Below are 24,069 nucleotides of genomic sequence, written 5' to 3'. Positions count from 1 at the left end.
TACTTTAAGAAGTGGGATAAATAGCACCAGTCCAGGGTTGTAAAAAATGAGTTCATGCAAGTGATGGAGGCATAGTGTGGAAATTACAGCCCCACTTACATGCCATGGTTTGAAACCAACTCCAAGATAGAGACTGTATCAGAATCAATGGACCAGATGAGCTGACCTGTATGGCAGCCACCAGTCAGATGTGGCTTTTGAGCATTTGGAATATGGCTGTTCTGAATTGAGATGTGCTGTCGGTGTCAAATACCCACTGGATTATTTTGAGGACTAGTATGACAAAAAGAATGTAAAATATCTCAATATATTTTGTATGGGTTACATATTCAAAAGATAATAGTTGATGTATATTTCATGCAATAAAATATCCTTAAAATTCATTTTACTTTTTTTTTCTTTTTAAATGTGGCTACTAGAAAAATTTAAATCACATATGTGATTCACCATATATTTCTACTGGACAGCATTGGGCTTGACACTGAAGAAGGAAGAAAGTTTCCCTCTGCCATTTAAGAAGTGAAAACTTCGCTCTGGACTGCAAAACCTCCTACCTGGAGCCAGGTATCTGTTAGAGATTCCTCTCTCCCCACCCCTATCCTCACCCCCCACTTAAATCCAGGCCAAGTACATGATGCTAGTGTGATCTAAGATGGAAATTTGTTCTCAACAGACTGCTTACATCTTTTGAGGGTTTCTCCTGGCCTCTCGGAATGAACACTGCACTCCTTAGCAAGGCAGTGTAACCTGGCTTTGCCTGCCTTCCTTCAGTTTCACCTGCTACCTGTTTTTCTCCAGTTTCTTGTGTGTATTGCATTTCCAACATAGCCTATATGTTTGCATTTGCTCTTCCTTTTCCTGGAAAGGTCCTCTGCTGCTTGTGCGCACATATACCCAAGGATTCTGCACTCCTCCACTGTTCTTAACTGGGTTGTCTTCCAAGACCTACTTTATCTGTCATGTCCTCTGAGATGCTGCCCTTGAACTTTCATCTTCTGAGTGTGTATCCTCCTCTTTGTGCCCCTAACCCCCTACCTTTCCCACTGTGAGGGATACTTACATTTCTGATGTCTTGCTGTTTTCCCTGTCCCCCTTACATGACTGTGAGTTCTTTAAAGGCAGGAACCTTGCCCTTTGCCTCTAATGCCAGGACCATCCCTAAGGCCTGGGACACAGAAAACTCTCAAAAGCTATTTGCTAATTGAATTGAGAAGCTGGTCAGGGGACTGACCAGGGCTCAACCGCTCATGGATCATGTATCAGTTAGAATTCTTGTGGATGAAAGTGACAGACACTTCCACTCTGGCTTTATTGGCTTCCTTGATTGAAAAGTCTATGTGTTGTTGAAGCTTCAGGTATTGCTGGATTCAATGGTTCAGTAGGTGTCACCAAAACATTGTTTTTATTTATCTCTCAACCTTTCCACTGTGCTGGCTCTATTTGAAGAGATTCTTTCCTCATGGTAACAAGATGGCTGAGGCCTGGCTGGTGTGGCTCAGTGGACTGAGTGCTGGCCTGAGAACCAAACAGTCAGCAGTTCAATTCCCAGTCAGAGCACATGCCTGGGTTGCAGGCCAGGTCCCCAGTAGGGACGTACACAAGAGGCGACCACACATTGCTATTTCCCTCTCTTTCTCCCTTCCTTCCCCTCTCAAAACAAATAAATACAATCTTTAAAAAAGATGGCTGAGAAGCATATCCTTGCATGTTCCAGTTAAAAATAAGTCACCTACTTTGAGAGTTCAAACAGAGAGTAGAATTTACTTCTGTTTACTCCGACTGGTCTGTTTGGGGCTTTAAGCCCAACTAATCAACTAATCATTTTTGCCTGTAGATAAGATGAATTGATTGCCTCAGGTGTGATCATGTGCTGAAGCCATGGAATTGGAATTGAGGTCTCAGTAGATTTGACTTCACCCAAGCAAGGGGCTAAAAGTGGAAGCTCCCTTAAAGTAACGTCGGGGAACTGTTTGTATCACAAAAGCAATGACATGGTCACTGTCGTGAAGGAAGAGCCTTGGGACAAGTTTGGTCTGATGCTGCTTCTTTTACAGAAGTGGACGGTTTAGGAACCATGGGTCTCCAGAGAAATTTATGTTCTCTCAATGGTATTGTTTTTCCTTTGTTTTGGCATTCCCAGGCACTCTCTGTAAAATGGGGTTTATCCTTGTGATATTTTTAGGTATTATAACCCATGTATGTCAATTAGAGAGATATAAGTCAACTAGAGAGGTAGTTCAGAAATACAAAATCTGTTTGTTAAGGCCTTGGCATCTTTCCTAATTTGTAAACTCACTAAAACTGAGAAATTTACTAAACTCCACATCTCTTTGTGGCGAAATGGGGCACACTGGGTAGAGATATTTGGTGTGCTTTGGAAGAACAAATCTTTAATATCAGGGACCTTCAGTTTGAGGGCATCTCATAGTAGCTCTTTCTATACAAATTCATTCATGCAAAACTTAATTGGGTTCCTACTGTTCCTACAGGCACTATTGTAGAGAGAGAGAGAACGAACCTGTAAACAAAACAGACTTCAGGGAGCTTACATTATAGAGGGGGAGATAGTCAACTAACACAAAATAAATAAGATACTTTCAGATTGGGATAAATGCTATAAAAAATTGAAAAACGTGAAGGAGAGAGACTGAGAGTGGCTTATTTTAGCGAGGCTGGCTGGGCATGTCTTTTCTGAAAAGGGACATCAGAGCTGATGCCTGAATGATGAGAAAGTACCAGTCACGCAGACAGGACTTTCCCAAAGAAGATGAGGGCTCAGCTGTCTCAGCTGCTCCTCGAGGTGGGGTCCCAGACCAGCAACACTACCAGCTGGGCGGGGGGTGTGATAGAAATGGAGACTCCCAGATTCTACTCCAGACCTACTGAGTCAGAATCTACATTTAACAGAATCCCCCAGGTGATTTGTGGGCACAGTAAACCCTGAGAAGTGCTGGACTCTTGACCCTTTCTGCACCCCACTGGAAAGGTATACATTCTGGAATGAGGCAGGAAGCAGAGACTGATGTTGTCAGCAGTCATTAGAAAGATGGCAAGGTAACATTTGCTGCTGCCTCTGTAACAGATCAGCCAGACTCTTAAGACCACAGTATTATTACAAGTTGGGGTCCAAGCCATTTCCTAGGTGAGCTCTCTTATTTTACAGGAGACTGAGGTTCTTCGAGGAGCTCCTTTGTGGCAGAGCTGAGGATCTAGGATTCTAGGAGTCCTCTCTATCTGTGCCACCTTCTAAATATTGACAAGGACAGGTTAGAGTGAGTGTGGAGGAGGGTGAGCAGCACCATGAGGTGGTTGGGAAGACTTAACATGAAGCACTGGAAATGTTTGGTATTGGTTTTTCATTCTGTGAGGGTGAACTAATAAAATCTCTGTGGGAGCCAGGTCCACTTACGGGGAAGCAAATTTCAGCTCAAGGCTAGTATCATTTCTGAGGTTCAGAGCTACTTAAAAATGGAAGTGCCTGGCTTACACAGTGAGTATTCACAATGCCCCCTTTCAAGTATTCAGTCATTGCTGGGGTGCTTGCGTGGATCAGGGTCTCCAAAATGGCAGTCATTTGCATCTTTGCATTTTTTGGGCCATACCCCATACCGCAATTTTTTAAAAACTGATATAAAAGTACATGTATAGTACACTAATCTTAGGTGTACAGCTGGATGAATTTTCACATGTCTATATTTTTGTTATCCATCATTCAGATCAAAATACAGAACCCTTCTAGCACCCTACCCTGTCAATAACCCCTCTCGCCCCTAAACACTTGAATACTGTTGAAATACATACTTCAATAACTATCAATTTGCAAGTCCTTGAACTGCGTGTTTCCACTTTTCCATATTTGTCTTTAAGTAGACTCATTTTTTAAAATAACTTTCTATTTGACGAATTAGTTTCTTCCTGTACCAACAGACCACATTTTATTTCTCAAATGCCATCAGATTTCTGAGGTCCTTTGCAACTCGAAGACTGTATGATTTTGTGGTGATTGGGTAGCCTAAAGTTCTCGGAATACATTGTCACAATCCTGGTGCGGTTATAGATCCATCCATTCATCCATATATGTAAACAACTTGTTGAATATCCAGCAATGGCTCTGCTAGGCACTGGACACAGAGCACACTAAACTCAACCTTCTGATGTTAAGTGGAGGGAAATAGAAGAGTAAATCATTTCAGTAAGTGCGGAGAGTGCAGGTAAGTGCCAGCACACAGACGAACGGCGGTTTCCGGAAGGCGGAGACGCGAGGGTGGGTGGGCACTTTCCAGGGCAGTCCCAGCCAACCACCCCATTTCAATCACTTTGTTATCACTTCGCAGCTGCACAGCAGCGGTGAGCAACCTCAGCTTTCCTTAGCAACCTGTGCGCACCGCCCAGGTGCCTGTCTATTGGTCTCAGGGAGCTTGACGGGCAGCTCTGCTGTGCAATCTCAGCTCTAAACCCTTGGCTCCGCGCTTACTCACGGGAGGGTTCTTTGGCGCTACTGCCCTCCCCTGGTAGCCCGCCCATCCCCGAGCGGCTGGCGGCGCATGCGCGGGGGGGACTCTGGTTGAGTGCAGGGGCAGCGCGGAGCCTAAGCAGCAGCTGCGGGCAAGCTCCTGGGCTCGGCGGAGACCGCAGTTCTTGCTCCCTGCCTCCGCCGCCGCAGTCTCAAGCCGTCGCCGCCGGGGGAGCGGCCGCCTATTGTCTTTCTCTGCGGCGAAGGTGCGGAGCTGCTCCGAATCCGCCCGAGGGGGATCCCCGGGCGCCGCACGGTGAGAGAGCAACTTAGTTGGTGGAGTTGGGGGAAGTTTTGTGATTTGAGGAGGGGTCGGGCGGGGAGCGCCGGCCCCTCCCCTGCGAACGCTGCTCCGGGCGGGGGAGGGGAAAAGGGATTTCGGGGGCGGGGAGGGGGCGCTGAAGCTGGCCGGCTCGGATGAATGGGCGGTGGCGGAGCGCCTTCGCCCCACCCCCCAGCTCTGCTGCCCCCTCCTCCCGCGGCGTCCCACCTCCCGCATTGTCTGCTTCGTGGCCACGGCGCGCGGTGCGGGGCCAGCAGCAGCCCAACTTCGGGGGCGTTCCATACATCCTTCCAGACCTGAACCCTTAGCCCTACGTTTCCCTCGGCGGCTCCGCAGGGGTCAGGGAGCGTCGGCTGCTCCGTAGGTGCCTCTCGTTCGACCGTGTCCGCTTGCAAGTGCTAGGGACGCGAGGGAGCAGCTCTCCTGGGCGGACTATAAACATGCCCGGCCGCGCCCGCCTTCGGGGGGCGCTTTTGGAGCCGGCTCCGGGGTGCGCGGCCGGGGATCCCTGCGGCTTGGAGACATGCGGTCGAGGGGATGCCCGTGCAACGGACTCCACAGTATACCGCCTTAAACTGCAGCCTTATTTTGAGACCAACCAAAACTTTTCTTTTTTGTCAATATGGCTTACGGACACTTATTTTTCAAAGTCAGCGAGTATGTGAAGAGCTTAAAAACAGTACGGGGAAAACCATCAAAATGTTTTTTCATCAGAAGAAACAATACATATTTTTTTAATTTTTGATTTTTGGAAATAGTTCTTGGAGCAAAATGGACCCATCACATTTACCTTACTGTGAACTTAGGATTCACAGTGCAAGTTGGATTGTATTTCTGGGGTTCATTGTTAGCTTTTGCATTCAGTGAAATTATTTTGAGAGCTTATTGCCCCAGGCATATAGAAATAAAAGAAAAAGCAATGTGCCCTTTAAAAAAAATTCCCCCTGTCACTTTATTTTCAGAAGAAGCAACTTACTCTGTTTTTCTAGAGCATCGGGTTGCCCAGATCAGGACAAATGCATACTGCTGTTTTTGAAAGATGATTTTCTTTTTGAGTTTGTAAAGGAGGTAGGATCAGCTGAGATAAATCACTGTTAACAGTTCTTGTAGTCCTTCCTGGTCTCTCTGAGATTTGCAGACTGCATTAAGTACAAGCCTTGTTGTTAAGTTTTGAGTGCATGAGTCTGCTGAATTTGGTTTATGTAGCTTATCATGTGAGAATAATTGTGTTTAAATACTCCAACTGGAACTGGCTTAAATGTCGATCAAATTCGTAGTGGAACAGAATGACTAGGATGGTTAGTATCAGTTGTTACATCCCTCTGCCATCTACTAAATTTAAAAGAAATTTGAGAGAGAGTGTGTGTGTCGGTTTGCTTTGATTTCTTTCTCATGTTAAATGAGTAATGTAGAGAAGTGTTCTGGGTTTTTCTGCTTGGTTGGCCTCATTTTGCTTTTAAAAAGCCAACTTTCTTCACCTGACAAAGCCAAAGAAAAATGATGTCCTTATGTCATAAGCATTGTACCTTTTTCTTTAATGCTTATATCAAGTATAATGCATATATCAACAAATAATAAGCATTGTACTTTAGAACTAGAGCAACAAGGTCACTTGCAGGAGTCACAGTCCTTGCTTTTAAGGCTTTCCTGTTTGGTCGTGTGCACCTTGTGCAGGGGGACTGTGGGGCATGAAGTTGACAGGGTTGGAAGGAGCTGTCAGGGAAGGAGAAAATGTAAACACCCACTATTACGACATAATGTGACAAATAGCCCATTTGCTTTCCTTCTCTCAACTGTGATAGCATGCTGTACATACTTTTGTTTTAGGGTTTCTCACACTTGGTTTATTTGCCTAACTAATGGTAACTATGTATGTAGTAGAAGTGAACTCCTCCTCTGGTCTGATTCCACGAGGCTTGTGATGGGCCTTACTATTTAACTTTGTACCCTCTTTGCCAGGAGGGAATCTTAACACAGTGCAGGCGTTCAGTATGTGTTTGAATTGGGTGAAGTGCTTTGTGCTCACTAGTGCTAGTGTACATAGAACCACTAACTCTGGGGACTTGTCCAAAGTGACAGTTCCCTGGCAGATCTCTGATGGAATTTACTTAACAAGGTTTCTAATTTTTCTTTTTACTCTGTTAATTCTTGAAGAGGTAAGAGGTTTATATAGTGCACTATGGATTTCAAAAAGTGGTTCTGATTTAGGAATTTTGTCCCTGTCTTTTGGTGAAAGGATTAAGATTGCTGGACAAGTTTATTCTCACTCTGTGTGTTCCTCACAGTTTAGAAGAACAGACCTTCTTTGAAGGTAGAGGTAAATGTGAGTTCAAATCCCCATACTTCCACTGACTAGTATAGCCTTTAGCAGGTCATTTAACTTCTCAAAGCTTGGCTTTTCTGTCATGGCAGGTGTAGTAGCTACTTTACTGTGTTTTTAGGAATAAATGGAATTGTGTGCCTAACATTAAGCAGGTGTCTGCTACCTGGTCATTGTAATGATAATAATTTTGATAAATTTTATATGACTTAAAATGCATTTTTAAAAGTCTGATGCTTTGAGTGTAGGAGTTTAGCTATTTCACAAATAAGGAATCCTGAGAATAGAGTCTTAATTAAATGCAGTTTTTTTAAGGTGTTACTTGGACTCTGTTAATAGAAACAACTTTGGCTTTTTCAGTCACTTGTTAGTCTTTGAGTGGGACTTGCAGAGTGGCTTGGTTGGGTAGAACTCCGTGCGTTTATACCATTTAGGAAATGGAATGTTTTCAACATTTGTGGTAGGATATCTCCGTTACTTAGACAGTGCCAGCTTTCCTTCCTTATTTTACCTTAGTCTTGAAAAGTAATAGATATGGATTATGACATTTCTCAAACTTGCTTAAGATAGAATTGGAGTGAGGGTTAATATGGTGTTGTTAGTACATTTCAGACATGAACAAATCACTCACTTCCCCTTCAATATAACATTTTTTGAAGGTGCCACCTTTTACGGAAGGAAGCAGTGATTTGAATGAGTCACACCAGCTCAGTTTAGAATATTCAGAAAACCAAATGGAAGCTATACATTCTAGAAATACTAACCTGTAGTGGACATTTTTGTATATTTAATCTCATATTTCCATTAAGAAGATTTTAAAGATTTTAAAATATATTTTTAAAGATATTTAGATATATAAAGGGAAGGAGAAAGAGAGGGAGAGAAACATCAATGTGTGGTTGCCTCTCCCACACCCCAACTGGGGACCTGGCTTGCAACCCAGGCATGTGCCCTGATTGGGAGTCGAACTGACGACCCTTTGGTTTTCAGCCTGCGCTCAATCCACTGAGCCACACCAGCCAGGGCCCGTTAGTTTTCTTATAACATAAGGATTTTATGTTTTACTTCGTATCTTATAAATAAGGGTTTTTTAAAACATAAGGTTATCCATTAGTTTTATAAAATAAGGATTTAACTATGAAGGATTATAATAAGCCTTTAAAAATTACATTTGATCACACTCACAGATTGAGGGGGAAAACATTCTTGACAAAGTCAGATGAACAGACTTGGATTTTTGATAATCCCTTTTTGAAAGTTAACATTTACGCGAACTTGAGCAGACTTTGGTTATTACTGGTCGGGACAGGTGTCCATTCGGAGGCAGTACCCCTTAGTTACTTGCTGTCAGGCTGTCCCCCCACTGTGAATGGAGAGAGATGAGGAAGCTGTTAGTGGAAGAAAGTTTGTTTCATTCCTGTGTACTCTCATTTATGGTCTTGTAGTCCAGATGGATTGGGACATAATAAGTAGAAGATGATGGGGAAGGTGGATGTCAGTGTGTTTGTGTGATGTGGGTATGGGTGGGTGGTGAGGGAAAAGGTGTGAGTGATTCATGATTTATATCACTCTGTACGCTCTTCTATTAGAAATCAGCCCTTTTCAATTTTGACTTCGGATTACATCATACACCTATATTTGTCGATAGCCTCTACCACCCCAATGGCCAGTTATTCCTGAACAGTTAGGAATTAAAAGAGTATGTCCCACTGTAGTTAATTTGTCTTCTAGACAGCTGAAGATGTCACGTTAGGGAAGAACACCTAGAGGTTATGTAAAGAATTCCACAGGACCCAGGTGATTCTTGATGGTGATGGCTACTAAAAGCACATGCTGTGGAGCCACATACCTGACTTCAGATCCAAACTTTATTGGCCGTGTGTCCTTGAACAAGCCACCTCATCTGCCTCAGACTTACTATCCTTAGTTATAAAATAAAGTGAACTTAATATTAATCTTGTCTGCTATGTGCTGCTCTTGCGAAAAACACATGGGATAAATCACTGTGCAAATACTGTGTTGTTTTGTAATTTTATTGGTTGGACACTGGTTTGGATAAAATTCAAATCCTAGTCTAAAAGGGAAAAACATCCAGCTAACTTTATTGGGTTTCTTTATAAAATTAAAATATTATACAATTTCTACTGACATCCTTCTTGCTTGGATAAATTGATACTTTTTACTTTTGGTGCTTCTCGTATTTCCTTTTACAACATATTTTGTCATGAAATATAGAAACTGTAAAGAAGTTTTAGTTCACAGTGCTTGCTGATAGATACCAGTTACTGTGAAATCTCAGGAACTGACATTGGACGCCAGTGATTGAAGTCAGGTGAAACCACAATGAACAGTGAGCAAAGCATGTCAGAATATTTCAGAAGAGTATGAAAAAAGATAGTGTAGTTGTGATTCTTTTAAAATTTCAGTTTCCTGGTTCATTGCTGGTATATAGAAATAAGATAGAAGCCCTGGCTGGCGTAGCTCAGTGGATTGAGCACGGGCTGCGAACCAAAGTGTTGCAGGTTCGATTCCCAGTCAGGGTACATGCCTGGGTTTCAGGCCATGGCCCCCAGCAACAGCACATTGATGTTTCTCTCTCTCTCTCTCTTTCTCCCTCCCTTCCCTTCCCTCTCTAAAAGTGGATGAATAAAATCTTAAAAAAAAAAAAGAAAGAAGATAGAATTTTGGATGCCAACGTTGTATCTCACAGCCTTTCTAAACTCACTTTTACAACAGTTCTAAAAGCCTCTTCATAGATTCTTTGGGATTTTCTATATAGATAATAATGTCTTTGACAAATTCAGGCAGTTTGATTTCTCCCTTTGCAGTCTGTATGCCTTTTATTTCTTTCATGTTTTTTCCCCTTGCTTTATTGAACCGACTAGGCCCCTCCTTATGATGTTGAATAGGAGTTTTGAGGGAGGACAGCCTTTCCTGATGAAGGGGAAAACATTCAGTGTTCCACCAATAATATGATGTTATTTATAGTTTGTTTGCTTGTATTTGTAGATGTTCTTTATTAATTTGAGGAAGTTCTGTTCTATTTCTAGTTTGTTGAGAGTTTTCATCATGAATGGTTATTCACTGATGCCACGGTTTTTCTGCATCTTTTGAGATGATTGTATGTTTTTTTCTTTTTTACTCCGTTGATATGGTGAATTACACTAAGTTTTGGATGCTGAAGTAGCCTTGCTTTCTTGTGATTTCTCAGTTGGCCATGATATAGTCTTTATATATTATTGGATTTAATCTGCCCCTGAATCTTTTTTATTTCTTCCACTTGTCTCCTATTTAGATTCATGTAAAATTTTTTTTTATCATATGTATAATACTTATCATATTTCCTAAAGTCCTTGTCTGTTAACCTCATTATTTCTATTTTCATGGATGATTTTTCTCTCATTATGGGTCACATTTTCTTTCTTTTTTGCATGTCTGATGATTTCTCGTTGGATTCTGGAAATGATGACTTTTAAGCTCATTGTGGGATTTTGTATTCTTTTAAAGCAGGGTTTCTCAACTTTGGTCTTATTGACGTTTTGGGCCAAATTACTCTCTGTTGTGGGGTGCTGTCCCGAACATTGTAGGATGTTTAGCAGCATCCCTCTACCCAGTAGATGCCAGTAGTAACACCCATAGTTATGACAACCCAACATGACTACAGATAATGCTAGATATCCTGGGGGAGGGGGAGGGGGAGCAAAATCATCCCTGATATGAATGAGAACCATTGCTTTAAAGAGTATCGGATTTTGTATTGACAGGTTATTCACTTGATACTTCTGAGACTTATTTAAATAAAAATTGTTTTTAAACCACATATGGCTGTTTATTTCATACAGGGTCTGAGGCTTAGTTTTAAACTTTTCCAGATTGGTCTAGAGTAGCTTGTAGTCTAAGCTTGTTTCACCCCATTACTAAGGACATGAAAGCCTCCTTAGTTTCATTGAAGAACTGGATGTTCTCTGCTTTGACTGGTCAGACTATGAATGTCCCCCAGCCCCATGGGAGCTCTGAGATTGTTTAGCTTCCAATTCTTGGGTCATTCTTTGCCTGCCCTCAGAGATTTTTTACAGTATGCATGCATGATTTCCTAGTCACAGACTCAAGGAGGCCTCTGTGTTGATTTCTGGAGCGCCTTCATGCAGCTCTCTAGTTTCTGGTACCCTGCAGTTTTTAGATTCCTCTGCCTTCCCAAACTCTTACATCTGATTCTTAATTCTACTAGACTGCCCTGTGCTCATGGGGTCCTCGTTGTACAGAGGTCCCATATGTGCCTCCAGGCTGAGAAAGCTGGTGCAATCGTGGGGCTTCTCTCATCTGTTCCCCTCTATTAGGGATTGCACTCCTGTTCTGCTGGTTGCCTAGTGTCTTCAAGATGTTGCCTCATATATTTTATCCATTTCCCTAGTTGTTGCAGGGAGGGGTGTGGCAGGATAAATCTGGGTTCAGTTACTTCATCGTGATTGGAAACCGAAGTCCCAATAAAGCAGACTTTACTGGTGGTGCTGAAAGTCTTGTTACAGGATTCATTAAATCTTTTGGGGGATAAACATCAAAGTAACATTTGTTAAATGCTGTCTGTAGCTTAGCCCTTATTCTCTGGGGATTACCAAAAAAGTAGATATCTTCCAGTTGAGGAGGTACTCACATAGTACATACATATGATTAATCAAAGATATGAAACGGTCTGATGGTGAACAGAAAGGTCATTGTGGTCTAATATTTCCATATAGGAATGATTTTTATTTTTATATATTCATGTCTTAGGATACATGTGAAATTCCATTTTAAGGCACAAAATGTCATTGGGCAGAGTATTGGCTTTTTCAGATGCATTTGGTGACATTTTGCTCTGTGGCTTTGGGTAAATTCTTTGCCTCTGAAGTTCAGTTTTCTCTTTTGTAAAGTGGGCATATGAAACTTGTTGTATGTAGGGTTGCTTGTTACTTTGGTCAGTATATATTTGGGTGCCCTCTGTACATTGGGTGCTGTCTTAGGTGGTGGGGATTCAGTGACAAATAACAGGTCGTTGCTGCCATCAAAGAACTGCCATTCCAGCTAGGGAAGCAGAAAATAAACGAGTGAACAGACTTTCGGTGATGTCTGGTGGTGATAATTTTAGGAAGACTAGGAAGAGTATTGCAGGAATTGGGGGGAGGGTCAGACAAAGTGTTTCGGAGGAGAGAGAATTGAGCAGAGATCTGAAGGAAGTGGAGGGACAAGCCACTTGAAGATCCCTGGATATTCCGAGAAGGAACATCAAGTCCAAAGGGCCTCAGGAGGAGGGAGTATGAATGGGGAGGCTAGTGTGGCTGGGATGCAGTGAGAAAGGAGAACTGAAGGAGATAATGTAGTGTGTGTAGGCAGAAGCCAGTCCAACAGGCTGTTAAGTATGATGGGAAGAACTGAAGGGTTTGAGCAAGGAGTGATTTAGATGTTAAAAGTTTCACTGGGAGTGTAGAGAGCAGGAGTGGAAACAGGAAGACAAGTCCAGAGTTTTTGCAGTAGTAGCCCAGTCTGGAGAAGATGGTGGCATTGTGGGGAAACACTTTGTTACCTTTTATGAGCTGGAAGAAAATGTTTATTAAACCTCTTTTGATATTTGGTGCACAGAGTGTCCAGGCTCAGAATAGTACCCGGAAACTCTGGATGTGACCTTGCAGTATGAGAGTTATGTAGGAAAAAAAATGAGGCAACAAGTGGAGAAGTCGAGTTCTCACTGTGTATTTGGTCACATGAGGCCCTTGGGGCCCAGCTGAGGTTCTCTCTCTGTTTGAGGATTAAGGATGTATATGGGTCAGTGGACAGGAATGACCTAAGCTTTTGCCTGGGCCCTCCTGCCAAAATGGGGCTGTATGTATGCTGAGAGCATAGGATGGTGTGTATTTAAAAGACTTTCCCAGTCCTGACAGACCTTTTGAGACAGGCTCTTTTCTGAAAGGTATTTTCTAGAAAGGGGAGTCACTACACGGAAGAAGAAACTCTTGCTGGGTGCCCACCTGCATATTGTGTGTTCATTTACATTATCCTAATTCCTTACAATAGCTCTATACAATAGTATTTCCCCATTTTTGATGAGAAAACTGGGGTGCAGAGATTTTAGTTTGCTTCTCTCAGGTCAGTAAACTGTAATTTTCATCCAAGACTTTGTGACTATCAACATACTCTAGTTTTATTGTATATGCCTTAAGTCACATTTCTCCCCACTGATACAATTATGTCCAAAACAGCCAGTTTAAAATTCCAGCTTTTTATTGTTTTAAATAGAAAATCATTGTGGTTTGCCCTTAAAGTTTTCCTAGAATTCTTAAAAACCTGAAGGCCTTTTGTGCTTGTCCCTTGAAAGTAGCAGAAACTTGCCAGTATAGAATTGTATTTCCACATACAGGAGCTTTGTAGATCAACATTAATAATTAACATTTACACACTCTTTCACATCTTCAAAGTGTTTTTGCAAACAGTTAATTAGTTCATGTTTAACCTATTTTGGAAGTTGAAAAACCAGCTTTTTAGGTTCATTTTAGCAGTACTGAAGTGTTAGGGGGATAAGAAGTGAGAAAAATGCAGGTACACACCATGCAATATTAAGTATCTTTTTTCAGTTTCCAGCTTTGTGTCTAATCTGGCTTATTACATCAAGCATTTTTTAGGGGACAGGGTGTGTACATTTGCTTCATGCAAAGGGGATGGAATTGTGTGGACTGAAAGACAGACAACCAGGTTTAGGGTAACTGTGGAAAGACTTGGGTGACTCAGTGAACTGTACTGCAGCTTTCTTTTCTGTGGCCTCGTCAGTGTGAATCGTCCTTTATTAATTCCTGTGGGGGCTTTGAGGGTCAGGAAGTGATTGGCGCAGACTCTTGGCAAATGAACAGAGTTGTTACACATGCTAATTTCTGGGAAAACGTTCTTTTCTCTTTCACTCCTGGTTTAGGAGATAATAACCGTAACTGAATACTTTGCTAGTTTCCTCACCACCACTTGTCACCTGATGCCATCTCCTCTCCCCTGGACCCCCAGTAAAATGGCTTTTACTTGGCAATGTTGTGTAGTTGGAAAAGGATTGGGAAGGAGACACTGGTCCCAGTTCAGCTGTCTGACCTTGAGCAAGTTACTGCTTCTCCTCTGCCCTAGAATTCTTTTGTTCTGTGAAATATGTGTTAATGACTCATTTTGCATTGTATCCCAGAAGGGTGGCTGCAAGAGAATATAAAGCCTGTGATCTTGGACAAGAAATGGGACAGAGGAAGTTCTCACATGAGTGAGGATTCCTCAAAGTTGCATCGACTTCTTCCTTCCTACTTTGAAATTAACTGATTTATTTTCTTACTGTTGTTGCCAACCACATTTCTATACTTTAAACATCTTTCTTTTTCTAATACAGAGCAATAAATAGAACCATTTAATAAATACTGAGTCTGGGTGACTTCCTGAGACAGGACATGCAGGTTCCTTTTTATCATTGCGTGTAGCCTGGTCATTCAGAGGAACCTGCTCATGAATCTTGTTCTGACTGACCTTGCCAGAGAAATCTTAGTAAGTGATGGCAGAAAGGAGAATTCTCAGAGCTTGGCATGTATATTTAATTAAATCTTTATCATGAATGGGGATCTGCTCTTTTAATGGGTCCAGCTAGGAATGGCCCTGAACTTTTCCTTTTATCAAGTCTTTCTTTCCCCCCACTTTCCTTCACTTCTTGAAAACCTGAAAACTTAAAGGTGTGATGAGATGGCTTTTGAACCTTTTTGTAACATTAAACACACCCATATTTTAGCTTTTAATCCTTTTCTATCAAGATTTATAGTAACTTGAATGATTGTTTTACAGTTGACCTTGAATAATGCTATATGTGAACTATGAATAATTGATAATGACTTACTGAAATGTTTAAAGTCACCCTTTTATACTAAAGGTTGCCTGTAGGAAACATTTATTTACTTTAGAAAAAGAAGACTTTTTTTCTTACCAGGGTAAATTATGTATATAAATTAGACACGATAGAGGTTTTCTTCTAAAAACACCTAGGTATTTATGACAGTTATAAGCTACAGAAATAACTGAATTTTTAAACTGAATTTATTGTGGTTACATTGGTTAATACAATTATATAGATTTAAGGGGTACATTCTATAAAGCATCATCTGTACACTGTATGGTGTGTTCACCACCCCAGGCTATGTCTCTCTCCATCACCATTTATGCCCCCTGTACTGTCTCCTGCCTCTCCCCGACCTGCTTTTCCCTCTGGAATCACCATAGTGACCATACTCTTGTCTGTCTACCTATGAGCGTTTGTTTTGTTTTTGCTTAATCCCCTTTAAATGGATTCTTTAAAGATATTATGCCAGCAACTAGCATGAAAGATTGTTTTTCCTGTGTGAATTAGGTGTTTTGGGTCGTACTGTTCTTAGTCACCTCGTTCACTTTTTCATATAGTCTTTCCCCGCTGTCATTTCCTCCCTTTCACTTAACTCAGTGGGATTCATTTGTCACCTTGCTCACTGACTAGGTGTGAGCATAAGTATGTCCGTATTTTCTCCTGGAGCAGCAATTGCCAACCGGTGCACCGCAAGAATGTTTAAAACATGCAATACCTGACTGTTTAGTCAGGGGCACTGACCTCTTTTCCCTTAGATTGTCAAATAAAAAAATGACAACAGCCAACACAATCCATCTGGTGTAAAGGAATCAAAATTATACCTATTTTTTTTCAGATTGGCAAAAATGTAGTTTTTTGGTGTCCCACAGAATTTTAGTTATGAGTTTGTGTGCCATGTGATGAAAAAGGTTGAAAAAGCTGTCCTACGTTATAAATTCCTGGAGGGCAGATTTTTACCTGCTTTTGTGGCTGTGTTCCCAATGCCTGGAGTTGTGCATAGTATGTTAGTTGCTACTTGGGAAATACTTGGATTGATGTATGGCAGAATGAATTTGTGACAAAACTACATCTAATTAATAGTATATGCATATTATTAGACTGTTAATAAAGTCAATCCTATTGAGAATAAACAGATTTTAGTTTTTTTCTCCTAGAATCAGTTGCAGTTTGGTTCTGGTGAGTGAAGTCATCCCTTCTGGGGAAGAGATTCCCATGTTAAAGGGAAGGTTGGCCAGTGTTGACCAAGTCTGGTGGTAAAATCTCTGTAGCTCTCTTCCTGGTTTTTGTGCTTGGTAACGTAGGTGTCTGTCACTTTACATGTTAACCTGTTCGGCAGCTTCATCACTGATGTATGGGTGATTAATGTGAGAATGTAGGTGTGGCTTGCCTAATTAAAAGAAATGTTTTATAATTTAAAACTTACTCAAAATAGAACAGTAGAACTGATCCCTATATACCCATTACCCAAATTGTAGAAAATCAGTAAGATTTTGCCATTCTCTGCAAGTCATTTTTTAAAAATACTAGTTTTATTGAGATATAATTCATATATGATAAAATTTACCCGTTTTACTTTTTTATAAATATTCTTTTTTAAAGTGATTTTAAAGATTTTATTTTTATTTTATTTTTAGAGAGGGAAGGGAGGGAGAAAGAGAGAGAGAAACATCAATGTGCAGTTGCTGGGGGCCGTGGCCTGTAACCCATGCATGTGCCCTGACTGGGAGTCGAACCTGCAATGCCTTAATTTGCAGCCTGAGCTCAATCCACTGAGCTACGCCAGCCAGGGCTTACATTTCACTTTTTTTTTTTTAATCCCACTATAAGTGCCATGACTGGGAATCAAACCCACAATCTTGGCATACTAGGGACAGCGTTCCAACTAACTGTGCTGTCTGGCCAGGGCTATTCCTACTTTACTTTACTATATTTACTCTGGTTGTCTTGAAAGTCACTACCAACTGCTATCTTCGCAATAGTGATTTTAACATGGCATTTCTACTCCAGTGTAAAATACTGTAAACCAGGAAATGTCTGTAAATCATGGCCTGGTGTGTTTGCAGGGTACGAATCAGACAACTGTAACTCAGAGCAAATGAGTGCTGAGTAGTCTTTTTTCCTTTCAACAGAATCATTACAGGAATAGGACCATAAACCTCATATTAAGCACTTTTATATGAAATTTGAGGTTTCTGTCAAATCAGACATGGAAAATTAAACAAAGCTGCACAAATTACTGATCTGTGCAGTTTTTGAGTTCTTCTGTAAGTTTAGGCTTTTTGTGTGTTTTTTTTTTCAGATGACTTTTTCTCTTAAATGTTAGTACAAGAATGTTATGTTTTATAAAACATTATGTTTGGTTTCATGTCAGTAGATTTTTTTCACCTCCCCTTCCTCCCTCCCATAGAATTTAGTGATTTGTTTTTTCCCACCGAGGATCTGTTTCTCTTCTTCAAATGCATTCCTGTTTATTTTGATTTTGGTGAAGAAAATACCTTCAGGTAATTGAATACCTTTATAAATTTTGTATTTCCTTAATAATTCATTCGGCAATGTATATAAAAAATGTTGCTTCCTAATTCAGATCATCATCTTAAAAGCCATCATGGAAAGCCCCAAGAACAATTGACCCATTGTTTTTCATGGCCCCACTTGTGTATATTAGGTCCTAAGCTCATGGATTCTCTGAAATACCACACTTTTTTTCGCCCTCTCTGTGGTAAAGCACTATTTTGGCTGCTTCGCCAAAAGTGCCTGTGGCAGCCTGAAGAGTACCACTTTAATAGTGAGCTCACCGGGATGTGTGCCCGTAAGGGGAGAGTTTTCTGTCCTGAGTCCAAACAAAAGTAATGGTTCATCCGAGTGATACCTCAGGACCCAAAGATGAAAGGAAATTCAGAGGGAACGTTAAAACTGTTCTCTCCCTTCGGCCCTGATCTGATGCCTGTTGAAATCTACAGGGACAAGTTCACGGATACAACAGCTCTCATTTATTGGGGACCTCCGTTGAACTCTGCGTGTTATATCGATCAATTCTCACCTCTGCAAGGTGTTTTTATGATTTTGCCAGAAGAGGAAATGGAGGCTCAAGGAGCTGGAGTAATTAAGTTTAGGTGTAGTTCATCCAGCAAACGTGTGGTGAAGGCCTGCTGTGTGTCCTGCACGCTGGGGGGTGTCAGGGATCTGGGGATGGACACAAGTGAGACATGGTCACTGCCCTTGAAGCCCTGAGGATTTTGATTTTGATTAATAGGATGGTGACCATAATAATAGGAATGATTGCCATCAAATTATTGCTTTCTGTGTGCCAAGCTTTGTACCATGTGCTCTCTATGCATTTATTTTATTTTAATCCCCACAAGACTCGTTAAGAAGTGGGGTCTGTTATTATCCATACCTCACGGATGAGGAGACTGGGACTCATGGAGGCTGGCTAACTTACTCAGGGTCCCAGAGCATGTGGCAGGACTGCGATTTGAACGTGGGTCTAACTAACTCTAGGACCCAAGCCCTTTTTTTTTTCATATGCATCAAGAACATTTCTAGCAACAGCTGAAATAAATCACTGTGTGAAGGGACATCCATTGTGAGTTATTTGGCAGAACTTCATGTAACTTTCAGTTTGCCAGTAGATTTATTTATTTTTATGGTTAACTTTCTACTGTATAATCTCTTATTCTAGAAGTCATCACGTAGTTTTCATGAAAGACATTTTTTTGGTCATATTTTTATTAGTGAGTCCCTCTAGAAATTCAGTAATTACACATATACCAAAAAAAAAGTGCACATAAGAATAAATGACACTACCTAGACTTTTTTGAGTAAAATTTTGGATTTTTATCTTCATTCTTGAAAATTTTAGAGGTGTGTGTGTATATTTTATATATATATGCCATCATATTCTATATAATTTTGAGTATGAGATTATAAAACATTTCATGACTATCCCTTTATATGGTATCAAGTAACCTACATAATTATTTTAATAGCTATATAGTATTTTATGTTATGGTTTTGGAATCACCTTCAGTTCACTAATTTTCCTCTTTTTGAATATTAGGTTGTATTTTCTTTCTTTCCCTCCCACCCTCCCTCCCTCTTTCCCTTTTTTCTTTCTGTTGTAATGAACATTGCTGTGATGAACAACTGTATATATAATCTTTTTTCCCCAATTTACCTCTTTCTCACAGAAATGGAATTGCAAGGGCAAAGGGTGTACATTTCAGCAGCTTTGAATAGATACTGTCTAGTTGCTACAGAAAGCTTATATCCTTTACTCTCCCACTGGTGGAATATGAGTGGCTGTTTACTATTTCTCCATACCTTTAGGAAGTTTTTAAAAATCGAGCATTTTAAAAGGAAGTTTTAAATGCCATACTGGAATTACTGGTATAGTTGATGGAGTACTGGCCACCAATTACAAGTGAAAGAACTCCATATTTCTAAAAGAATATGGAGAAACTCATGAAGTGAAGTCACTACTCTTTTTTAAAAAATCTTTTATTGATTGATTGATTTTTAGACAGAGGGGAGGGAAGGGAGAAAGAGAGGGAGAGAAACATCAATTTGCGAGAAATACATCAATCTGTTGCTTCTTGAATGTCCCCAACTGGGAACCTGGCCTGCAACCCAGGCATGTACCCAACTGGGAGGGAATCTTTCGGTTCCCAGGCTGGCACTCAATCCACTGAGCCACATAAGCCAGGGCCAAAGTCACTACTCTTAAGCATTGAGAATAAAGTCTAAGATCCATTCTTAGTGTTAAAAGGCACATGGAGGAAACTTGCAAATAAAGAGAATCACTGATGTCGTGTGTTTTTGATCTACTCCTTGTCAGTCCACACTCACTCCATAGGGAAGTGTTTGAGGTGAGATTTATAGCAAGAAGGTTTCCTTCTACACAGAGTGCTCCATGAGAGATGATCTGTGGCCATTCTCTTGCACATCCAAGTGCATATGAGAAGCTTTTAAAATTAATGTCATTTAATTTAGCTATGAACATGCACAATCCATATATGTTCCCCAAATCACAGTCATGTGTTGATATTATGATTTAAATAATCGAGAGAATAAGCCAATTAAACATTGGACTGAACTCTTGACTTGTAAATGTTAATACAGCCAAACATTTTTCCGTGAGCCCAGGATGAGGTCGTTGGTATCAGCTGTGATAGCAGTGATTTTCAATAGGGTTATGTTTGTCAAGGCTGTCTGTACTATAGGTAGGAAGAGTCAGTTGCATAGGAAATTATAAGTCAGACAGGCGGTGGTACACTGTAGTGTCTGTGTTCTGCTGGGCATTGTTAAGAGTATTATCTTGCAGATCTTGAGTCTGTTCCTGGTTAGAGAAAGCTGGTGTAGTACATGAATGTATCACTAGAAATAGAAGAGATGACTTATGATGACTATAATAATGTTGTCCTGGCCCAGGTAGGTGATCATTCAATTGTGAGAGGACTTTGCGATCCTCTTGGAATGTCCCAGTTTTTTTACGCAGTGTATGTGATCCTTGAACTGTTCCAGTTTCATTGATTTATCTGGGCATTACTTTGGTGAGGTAGGAACCCTCTATGTTGGTGTTTGAGAACATCCTCTCTGATTGGCCCAAAGGACCTCTGTTTTGCAAATCAGGTGAGCTCTTTTTTGGGGGGCATGGTCAGGGAAGCTCTTTTATTTACTTTTTCCTGTTATAGCCACATTATTTGGACTTGAACCTCAGAAGTGTGGCATCCTGTTTTCTCTTTCTTCCCTCTGGTAACTTGAACTATGATCTGTTTGCCAAAGAAGCTAGTCATTTTTATCCCAACATTCTCTTGAGAAACTGCCCTTTTGGAGATACAGAAAATGTAGTAATAACATTTTTAGCAGGTCAAGCAAGAAATAGGATTTCAGCATCTAACATTTCAGAGAATTTTTCTCTTTGAGTGTCATTACGTTCTCTTTCCTGTTTTATGAATCTGGGCATAAGCATAACAGGCTTGGTATATCAATGTTAGGAGTTAAATGTTTCCCTGCAGTTATTCTGAGATACATTTGACAAGACTTAATGGGGAGCAAAGTAGTAACAGAATGAATAATGTGAGAGTAATAAGAGAATAAGAAGAAAGTAAGGATGCCAGATTAAATTGGAGAGTTGAAACTCACCAACCGTGTTAAAAATGATAAGGGTAAGTTTTGATGAAAAGCATTTTGTTGCCTAGGACAGAGTTGATTGTTGGTGGTCAGACATGGAGTTAGGATTCAGTCAGTTTGGGTTCTAGACTTAGTTTGATGGTAACAACCTTGGGCAAGTCACTTAGACTCCCTCCACCCCCAAATTCTGCCATTAAAAGGAAAGTGCATCCACTTTCGTTTATTTGTTTTGCTTAGTTCCCCGCCCCCAAGGGTAGTCTCAAACCCTGGGGTTCATTAGAATTACATTAGGGTGCAGAATGGGGTTGGAGAGGGCCTGAGGAAGAGACCAACTTGTCCCCCACGGAGAAGCTCCACTTTTTTTCTGTTTTACTTTTGTGGGTTTCCTGTAATTTTCTTCGAAGAAAGTGCCGTGGCCAGAAATCAGTTTGGAAACATCTACACTGAAACATCTTGATATTGCCTTTTGATGCTAAGATTTGGTGTTAATGAGTTAATGAATACCCACCCGTTGTCTTTGTTTCCGGTATAATTCTCTCAGGGTCAGGGAAGTACTGACTCAGTTGCAGAGTAACTGTGCAGCACAATGGGTAATTGTGGTGGTGGCTGACTCCTTGGGTGTGTCCTGATGTCAACTGCGTATGTGACGTTTCTCAACTGAGCTATTAGAAATTAAAGTGCTTTTTATTTCTCCTAATAAAAAGGTAAAACATTTATACCACCTGCTACTTTTTTGGAGCATCTGCCTTGGAGTGTTTTAGGTACATGGTCGCATTTAACTCTGGATGGTCTTGTGGAGGAGCTGGAGGTAACTGCCGTAGGTGAGGAAATAGAGGCTTTACAGCAGCTTCTTGGTTTTGCTCACAGTCTGTTCTAGAGTTGGTCTCGTTGTGAAGAAGACATTGCCTGTTTACTGTACGCCAGTAACCTTAATTTTTTAAGTAAAAAACTAATTTTGGTGAAATACACAGAATGAAATTTGCCAGCCATCTGAATCATTTTTAAGTGGACAGGTCAGTGGTATTAAGCACGTTCATATTGTTGTGTGACCATCACCATCATCCATCTTCAGAACTGAAACTCTGTACCCATTAAACAACACCTACCCCTGGCCCCTGGCCCCCACCATTCTACGAGTACTTTCTTTCTCTAAGAATCTGGCTCTTCTAGGTACCTTATATATGTGCAATCATAGTGTTTTGTGAGTGGCTTATTTCATTTAGTATAATGTCTTAAAGGTTCATCAGTGTGTCAGAATATCCTTCCCTGTTAAGATGGATAGTATTAACACTGTATGTATGTGAGGTCTGTCCAGAAGGTATCCAGCCATGCAGTATGAAAAATAGAGTTATTTATTGAAGAAGATAGAAGATACAAGAAATAATCGTATATAGGACAATGATGCCTCAGTCCCCTTCAAAGTAGGCACCTTGGGACCTCACACAGTTCTCCCAATTGCCATCAGCTGCCCCATCATATTTTCCTGAATCTCATTGATGGTCTGAAATCTGTTCCCTTCCAAAGGTGATTTTTGTTCTGGGGGAAAAGCCAGAAGTTTCAGGGAACCAAATCTGGGCTATAGTGGGGCTGAATCACCCTGGGTGACTTGAAGTTTCACCAAAAAACTCTGCACGAGACGTGATGCATGAGTAGGCATGCTGTCATGATAAAGCTACCAATCACCAGTTGCCCATAGCTGTGGCCTTCTGAATCATCCGAATAGTTTCTGCAGAGGAATGTTTAAGCTTAACACAAAATTTGATGCAAATTCATTGCTCTACTCAGTCATTTTGAAGGTGATGGCCACACAGTATATCTACGCAGTGGCATCTGCCACCCCACTGACTAATACAGTGAAGTTCTCATTGTTCACACATGTGCATTCCAGTCCGCTCTCCTTGCCTTCCAGGTTACATTGATGTCACGCAAAGCATTCTCATTTTATTAACAATGGCCAGACTTTTCCCAGGCGGACTTTGTACACCACATTTTGTTCATTCATTCATCCATGGATGGCGACTTGAATGACTTGAATGACTTTACCCACCAGCTGTTGTGAATAATGCTGCTGTGAACATGGGTTTGCAATATCTCTTCAAGTCCCTTCTCTTAATTCTTTGGGATTCTGTTCAGCAAACAGTTGAAACAGCATAATATGGGCAAGGTCCTGAAAGAGCCAGTGACTGTGGGGCCATATAGTAACTCTGTTTTTAACTTTTTGAGGAACGGCTATATTGTTTTCTAGAGCAGCTACACCATTTTACATTCCCATCAGCAGTGCACAGGAGTCCCAATTTATCCCCGTCCTCTCCAGTAATTGTAATTTTTTAAAGTAGTCATTCTAGTGGGGGCCTGGTGGTATCTCATTGTGATTTTGATTTACATTTCTCTAATGACTAGTGATATTGAGCACCTTTTCATGTGCTTATTGGCTGTTTGGAAGAGTGCCTGTTGTTCAGCTTCTTTGCCTGTTTTAGTTGTGGTGTTTGTACTTTTGTTGAGTTGAAGATGAGCAGAACTTCAGAATAGGCCCTTACTGGGAGTCTACAGGCTTAATTTCTCATAGATTAATTAGTAGTAGGTAATGTAGCATAAATGTAGCTCAGGGTTGGGGAGATTTCTAGGATGGTTTTAGGTCAGAGGCTACTGCTTGTGTTAGTTACCCTTCTTGATTTCATCCAGGGATGCAGAACTCTTAGATCGTCTGAAAGTATTATTTTGGATCAGAAAGACGTTTTCCCTTTGGGAGAAAAGAAAAGGGAGTGGCGTCGAAGTCATGTGGAAGTGTCCAGCACTGTCTGTCTCATCCCAGTCTCTTGGGTTATTCTGCTGAGCGCATTAGGTGACCCAGAAGAAAGCAAGTGTGCAAGCACCAGCCGAGAAAGGGGGCAGCACTTGGCCCCGACACCTTGCACAGGAGCATAAGTTGCCACAGTTTC

General features: G+C 41.0%; 1 protein-coding gene across 11 annotated transcripts in view; it reads left to right on the top strand.

The window, feature by feature from the left end:
• The first annotated feature begins 494 nt into the window (after positions 1 to 494).
• Positions 495 to 24,069, top strand: part of AKAP13 (A-kinase anchoring protein 13) — a 226,593-nt gene continuing 203,018 nt past the window's right edge. For 10 of the 11 annotated variants that reach the window (XM_045824935.1, XM_045824932.1, XM_045824934.1 and 7 more), the window contains exon 1: positions 4,557 to 4,769. The gene's annotated coding sequence lies outside the window, so the exon portion shown is untranslated. Of the gene's footprint in view, positions 565 to 4,556; positions 4,770 to 24,069 lie in introns of those variants that run through there. The other variant, XM_045824926.1, reaches the window with a different exon arrangement.

This window comes from Phyllostomus hastatus, unplaced genomic scaffold, assembly GCF_019186645.2.
Source record: "Phyllostomus hastatus isolate PE091 unplaced genomic scaffold, TTU_PhHast_1.1 phas_scaffold_555, whole genome shotgun sequence".
NCBI lineage: Eukaryota > Metazoa > Chordata > Mammalia > Chiroptera > Phyllostomidae > Phyllostomus > Phyllostomus hastatus.
The sequence above is the reverse complement of the archived record's forward strand: the minus strand, read 5'-3'. Positions and strand labels throughout refer to the sequence as shown.